Consider the following 7,632-nt stretch of genomic DNA (forward strand, 5'->3'; position numbering starts at 1 on the left):
CGAAAATGTGTTGATATGTTCAACTTCAAATATGGCTGTCATTAGGAATGTTCCTTCTGATGCTGTTATATATTTATTGAACAAAAAAAGAGACAGAGGCATGATTAAAAGAGTTAAATACCTGAAGCCAAGACATAAATGGACCAACTTTATCTTAAACCTAAAGGAAGGTAGGAGAAAGATAAGAGAAGTAAAACCAGCACCAGATCCAACTGCAAAATTACAGCAATATAGAAGTTTTCTTTGAGGTTTTTGCCAACATTTTACCATAATAAATGTGGAAGGCATTTATTTTTTTTTTTTGTGGGCTCTAGTGTCCCTTTTTTCATAGTAGGCTGACAGGAAAGGGGGAAGTAGAGGGGGGAAGACATGCGGCAGATGTCGTCGGGTCCGGGAATCGAACCCGCAACGTGGACTGAAGGCCTCCAAACGTGGGGCGCGCTAACCTCTACGCCACCAGAGCACGCCCCATGAATGTGGAAGGCATTTTAAAGATGTTTACAATCAGAACATTTAAAGCGTACACAGAATTAGACAACACCGCATGTGATTCATTTCACTCTGTAATATTGCACTGTCAACACTAGAGTTTACACACAGAGAAACAGAAGATTACTGAAATAACTAAATAGAACATAAAAAATACCAGTATCCTTTTTGTGTTGTTCATCTCTAATGTTTTAAAAGTGAAAGAACTAAAGAACTTTTAACACCACAGAAAACGATCCAGCTAATACCTTCAAAAAGGACAGGTCAAACTGCATTTACCTTCCAACAGTGTCTGTCAAGTGTGCTTTGTTTTGCAGAGATTTGTCCACAGTCTATAATCTTTTGTTCTTCATGAAGCCCACCCTACAACGTTCTAACCGCAGTCAAACAAACTGAGGTGAGCGTCTCTGGGCAAACGAGCAGGAAAGAGGAAGTAGCATCTCCAACAGACAGACGCAGCAGGGGACAGACTAACTATAGCCACATCAATGACTAACACTCACAGCAAGGACACCTCCCTTCACTTTGAAAAGAAAATAAATTAAACAACAAAGGGGGGACACACTGACATTCAGCGCCTTTCAGTTTATCGCACCAAATAACTGCTCATCATACATCCAGCACAGGATCATTGTTGAGTTCAGGAAGCAAAAAGCAAAAAGGGGGGTGGGGACGGGAGGACGCAACAGTTAAATTAAGAAACACTTTGAGAAGAAAGTTTTCCTCTTGACAGGAATGATAAGTGCTACATGAAGCCCAGATAGTTCCCTCATCTCATGGCCTAATATGGTCATTCCAACACAGGAGGACACCTATCTTTGTACTTCTTCATGCATTACACACACAATCAATAATGGAAAAATATACACTGCGAAGGGCCTTAGTCGCACTGGCTACAAGCGGCATTGATTAATGATTTTGTGCCAGTTATGACAGCAAGGTGCACGCGCTGAAGGTAGTGGAAGGCCTTTTTAATAGTGCGGGGAGAGAATTAAATCAAACCCAGGAGGGCCTCCACTGGAAGGGAGAGATGCTGCATCTCTGCGCTCTAAATCACAGCTCTACTTAAGCCCAGCTCTCGCTTTCTCCATTTTTCTACATTATCAAAGGGAAACCTGTCAGTGCTGTCTGTGAGAAAGTTTACAAATCATGATTTATCAGAGGGGGGATCTCTTAAACACCTGTGTGAGAAGAGAAGTATCCCCTGCATTATAATGTATAGGCAAAAAAGTTTTTTCAGTTTCACCTGACTAAAAGTAAAGCCTAGTATTTAAAAAAATGAGCAGTCGACAACGTATTGTGATTTAATGTCTGCATGGAGAACTTTTTCTTTTGATTTCCTGTTTGACAGAAGTAAATATTGTACCTATTTAATTTTTTTCTGCAAATGATACATAAAAAACCCCTGACATTCAGAGAGAAAATTCAGATGAATAACTTGTGAAAATGGCTTATCAAATTTACTAGATTTCAAATGTAAACTTATGTTTTGGTGAAGATTATCTGCTTAATAATACTTCTAGACCTGTTGGTGGAAATACAGCAGGTCACTTATTAAAAAATACAGAAAACAAATTGATACATTTACACAGATAGAACAAAGTTTTAGAGTAGGCCAATAAAGTTGGTGTCACAATATATACCCAGTTTATTTTGAAAGATTTGAATTAATATTTAAGCAAACATTATTTTTTTTCAATGTTTTTCTCTTCCACCTTGTAAAGAAACAATAAATAATAATTTATTACTGAATGCGTCTTGATATCAAGTTTGATTTGAGCATTAGTGCTGCTGCTAAGCTGGTTATGGCAAAAATATTACTCAAATAGACTTGGATAAAAATGTATTCTATAATGTGCATTTAAACCATTTACTTAACCAGTAATCTGTGGTATTCACTGACATCGACTTTCAATGCTAATGAAAGACTAGAAAGTTGAAATATAGCATTAGGGCTGTCAGTAAACTAATCAAAAGAATAAAATGGTATTCTCAACTTCTTAAATCCATTCAAACAAGGTGGTGTGCAAACCTTCTCCCTTGCAATTTCAGCTATATTTCAAAATGTTGACAATGACACCCCAAAGGCAACTCGGCTGTTTGCAAGTTGTACTTTAGCATTAGCGTTGTTGCTATCAAGCCAAGGCACAGAATGTTACTGAAATAAAGCTAGACTGTAGAATTTGTTCTAACAAGTTCAAATTTGCACTTCACTGGGGTCAGCTTTCAAAAGGTTAAAAAGCCCAGTTTGCTAGCAAATTTGACTTTAGCATTAGCACTGTTGCTAAACTAGTTAAGCTGGTTACAAACTTAAATTCTTGCTCCAACACTCAAACCAAGAGATGCTGCAACAATTCCTTATTACACCATCAATCATTGAGTAATGATTGACTTAGCTAAAATCTTGTTAAATTCTAGTCAAATATAGATTTGCCTCAAAAATAGCAGCTAGTGTTGTTAGAATTAAGTAAAAATTGAAGACTGCCTTATGTCAGATTAGAATTTTTGTCTTTCACTACACTCCCAATTGTCTTTTTAATCAATTTGCTTGATACCACACACATCTGCTTTGAGAATAATTTAAATTGCTCTAAAACTTTATGACAAGAGAACCCTAAAAACCGCAACCCAGTTTCAAGCCTTTTTGTGCAATACATCTGGCAAAGCCACGGTGACTGGGGAGTGAGAAATCCTTCTTACTGGCCAACAATGCCGAGTTATGACAATTTTGTTCAGTAAATACTGCAGAAGAAAGCGACAGAGTGAAAGCCATGTGAGAGGAAGAAATAGGCACTCAGTCCCACTGCCTTCTCTTTGTTCCAAATTGAGAAGTTTCTGTGCAGGAAGATGCTTCCTCTTGAGTTGGTTGTAAAACCTAGAACAAGAATAATTGAGTTCACTTCAGATTATTTATATAGCACCAATTCACAGCAAATGTCACTCCAATGCAATTTAAAAGAAAAACAAGTCCAGTTCATGTCTAAGAATAAAAAGAAGCACAATCAAAATTAAATCAGTACAATGCAATTAAATAGAAAGATTCCAATTCAACTGTGCACTGTTCACTTTACTCCTAATAATGGGATATTTGCCTTGCCAACTGCTGCAGTAAATCCTAAATAATTGGGTTAAATAATGTAAATATACAAAATGAAGTGAAGCTGGGGGATAAAAAGTAAAAATGAGTGCACAAATGATTATATTAAAACTGTGGAAATTAACAAATGAAATTAAAAGAAAATACACATACATTAAACACACTACAAACGTGTTAAGCACCGTGCTTACACTGAGATGCACAAAATCTACAAAAATTTGATTCATTTAAATTCCTTATATTCTTATTCTTCTCAGCAGTGTTATTCTGAAAAATAGGAGCCTGAATGCATTTTGGTCTAAAATAAGCATCAGGGTATAAATTGTTTTCGCACAGGAGGAAGGATACAAAAGAGCATTTAGTGTAATTTCTCATGCCTAAATAGCTGTGAGCCTAATCTGAGCTGATTTGTGTTGTTTGTGGCCTAAACACGGCAAACGTTTGACAGTAACATTTTTGACAGGGTAGTGAGATGTAAGGACAACGCTATCGTTGAAAGTCACTTAACTGCCCACTATATCTGCTTCAGAACAATAAGCCCACATTTGTTTCTTTTTTTCATTTAAATGTTTTTGCAAACACATTTTCTATACTCTTAGATTTCTACTGTGCCCAAAAAATCTGTTTGATTGTAGGACTGATTAAATTATTTTGTCTGAATATGAAAGCATAATTTATGTTTATAAAGTAATACTGCGTTGTTTTTTTATTTTATATCAAGCGCAGACATTCATTTATTATGTTTTTTTTTTTCACACACCAACATGCACACAAGAAAACCGGTCATGCTCTAAGGGAAGTCCAGGCTGTAAATGTGCACAATATTCCACATTATATACATGTCATTTCAGAGTGCACTCCAAGTGACACAGTGTCAAATCTGTGTGACAGATTTAGGTGAACGCTGGTGAAGGCAGCCCTGCGTGGGGACAGCGGCTTAGGGCTGACTAAAGAAGCAAGTACAAGATCTCCAGCAGGCAGAAAGGAACCCTGCTTGGTGTGGAGCCGATGCCTGTCCAAGCCCACCAACGCTGACAGCCACGCAATAACCTGACACCATTGCCATCTTCTGACTACATTCACACACAACTCTGTAGAGTGCATTTAATGCCGAGATGAGAAAATGAGACTACTAAATAGTATGGGAGACAAAAATTAACTGCAACTTATAAGAGAATTATAAAAACATGAAGAGGTTATTGTGACTGTTCAACTAAACGGCATTTGACGTTTTAAAAAAACAGAAGTACTAAGGATTTTATTTATGAGGAGGCCTCCACTTGTTTTACCTTAATGGGATGTCTCCCTCTTACGGTGGGTGGCATGGTAATCTGAAAGACATGTACAAAATTCATTTTAAAAGCAAAAACAATTGACATTACTGGTGTAAATACTATATTTATGTTTATATATATATATATATATATATATTTAACAAAAGTTATAAAACTATTTTGTCATAAAGACTTAAATAATGTCTAGTGAAAAGAGTAAATTTAAATATTTCAAAGTAACTTTCAACACAGGAGGATTTTAATACTAAAATAGTTTTGGATTTCTTCACATTTATCCTGTATTCTCCTGTATAGCTTTATTGAGGGTCATGATGTTAGAAGGATCGTTGTAGAAATGTGAGAGCTTCCTGACATCTAGTGGACAAAGTCTAGATTTTTTGTCTGTAATAGGAGTTTACTTTCCTTCTGTATCTGCAAAGTCAAATTAGTATCCATACTTCTAATTAGCAGAATGTATCTGGTCAAATTATGCTGACAGATAAAGCAATATCCACAATATATGGCTATACTTATTTAGCTCAGTTATTCTTTTCAGCTGTTGTATTTGACTTGTCCTTTGTTTTGGATAGGTTCATCTGTTATACACAAGTGCATCTTAAATAAGGTAATGTTTCAGCAAAAAGTTACCTTACTAGCTCAGGAAATAAAAAGATATTTAATTTCCCTTTGGGATTAATAAAGTATTTATGAATTGAATTGGAAAAAATCCTATGCTAATAATTCATTACAGAGTGAAATATTTCAAATGCCCATAGCTGTTATTGCTGGGTACTTGTATTTGATATTTCCTTTATTTATTTTAATTTTATACTTTTATTGATTTTATATTAGGCTTGTACAGCAACCAGACTAATTTCATTCCCCATCATGTTTTTAGCATGAGTGGAAATGCCAAATAAACTACTTGGGTGTTAGAGCATTATGATTTGAAAAACTAGAAGGGGTGACCAACTCCTGTATAGTATCTGCATTCAGTACCAGGTTAGATCTACTTTTTCTTATGAATTATTGTATCGATGCTGTGTGGAAGACATGGTTGCTTTAATAGTACCCTTCAATCTGTTTGCTTTCCTAGGTATTTTCTTTCAAGTCTTCCTCTAGAGTCTAGACAATACCTATTAAAGCAAGTACTGATGTTTTTGTGATTGTGGGTAGGTACAAAATAATGCTGTATCAAAATCATTTCAATAAAGATCGTCAGCAGAGGAAATCACCACTGAATAAGCAAAACATTATTTATGTGGCTCTATACTCTTCCTCCAATATCTTGACCCTGACTTGCCAATAAAATACAAATATCACTTTATCAGAAAAGAGGACGTTGGCCGATTTTACAGCTGTCCAGGTATCTTAGGTAAAACACTGTTGATGTTTTCTCTGGTTCTGCTATGTGAGTTAACTTATTATTAAAGTGCCATGCATTCAAACTCTCTGCCGGAAAATTTGGTGATTTTGTTGTTCAACGCAATAAAAAAAAAAAAAAAAAAAATCAAGATAAAGTGGTGCTAAAGTACATATTTCATTGTCATAACAGATGTCACCCACAAGCCATAAGTGTGTTGCACATAAACAACCAGTGATTACATTCCTTTTAAGTTTTTTTATATCTACCCATCTTACAAATATGTGTCGCTTCTTTTGTGATTTATTCCACTATGAATGCATCTGACATGACACCAGCTCTGCCCCATGCAGAAGTAGATCAAACCTCTGACAAACAAAGAATGTAATAATGGCAGAGGAAGTCAAACTTAATGCATTACCCATGACATTTTAGTCCTTTTTGGCTTATAAGCCAACACTGAGGCAAAGACAACACGCAAGAAAATTCTCCAAGTCATACATCAGGTCTGTAAGGCTATTTGCGGAAAACAATGGAGAAATCGGCATTAAAGTCCAAGTCTTTCTTCCCCACAGAAAAAAATTGGGGCACAAAGTCTCATTGGATGCTTTTGTGAAAGTTCTGTGGAATGTACTTGTAAAATTATGCGTTCATAAAAATACTTAAAATTAACATTAGCATAAAAAGTGCTTAAATGCTACTGCGGCAGATGTTAGCAGAGCTACCTGAATTTACACATAAAGTAAAGCATAACCACCTTATCTTATTAATCTTTGATTTGACTATCATACAGTGCCACCATAACAAAAAAATGGGATGTTTACAACCAGTTACCTTTGTACATGTAGTAGTTGCCGTTGATCACAATTTCATTCAACGGGACATGAGGTCGGCTGCAGGCCTTGATCCATTTCTTACATTATTCCAGACTCCGTTTGGGTTCGGAAATGTAAAAACAAATGCATTGCGCCCTCTACACGCTCTGAGTAATGAGTGTCGGGATTGCAAATTCCCCACTGACAAAGTTGGACCATAATTTCGAAATCTTTAACACCGCAGCACGTTAGCAACCTGTGCTACCCGACAGACCGTCCCGCTTTACCGCTGCGCACGTGCATAACGACGTCACAAACTATTCAGCAGTGCGTGTACTTCGGGACAAATAGCGACAGCCGATTGGTGAGTTGCTGACAAAGTCCCTAGAATGATTGACAGGTGGAATCATGTCAATTATTCGAATAATTTGATATAGAAGTTACTTGATGTTAATTTGAAGGTTTACCTTATGACCTTCAGGCCTTTTTCTTTCAATGCAGTATCTCAAACCACTTTTAAAGCCTTATATAAACAGGTTAATGTTGAGATGCTCCATTTATGATACACTGGAAATGTTTTGTTGTTGTTGTTTT

At 36.2% G+C, this 7,632-nt stretch overlaps 1 long non-coding RNA gene across 1 annotated transcript; it reads right to left on the reverse strand.

Annotated features, from left to right (window-relative positions):
* Positions 1–447: 447 nt before the first annotated feature.
* Positions 448–7,312, reverse strand: LOC122839760. The gene is made up of 3 exons (XR_006372105.1): positions 7,058–7,312; positions 4,876–4,917; positions 448–3,364 (listed from the first exon to the last, which is right to left on the reverse strand). It is a non-coding gene; the product is annotated as an uncharacterized LOC122839760 (long non-coding RNA).
* Positions 7,313–7,632: the final 320 nt, after the last annotated feature.

Source organism: Gambusia affinis, linkage group LG11 (genome assembly GCF_019740435.1).
Source record: "Gambusia affinis linkage group LG11, SWU_Gaff_1.0, whole genome shotgun sequence".
In the NCBI taxonomy this organism is placed as follows: domain Eukaryota; kingdom Metazoa; phylum Chordata; class Actinopteri; order Cyprinodontiformes; family Poeciliidae; genus Gambusia; species Gambusia affinis.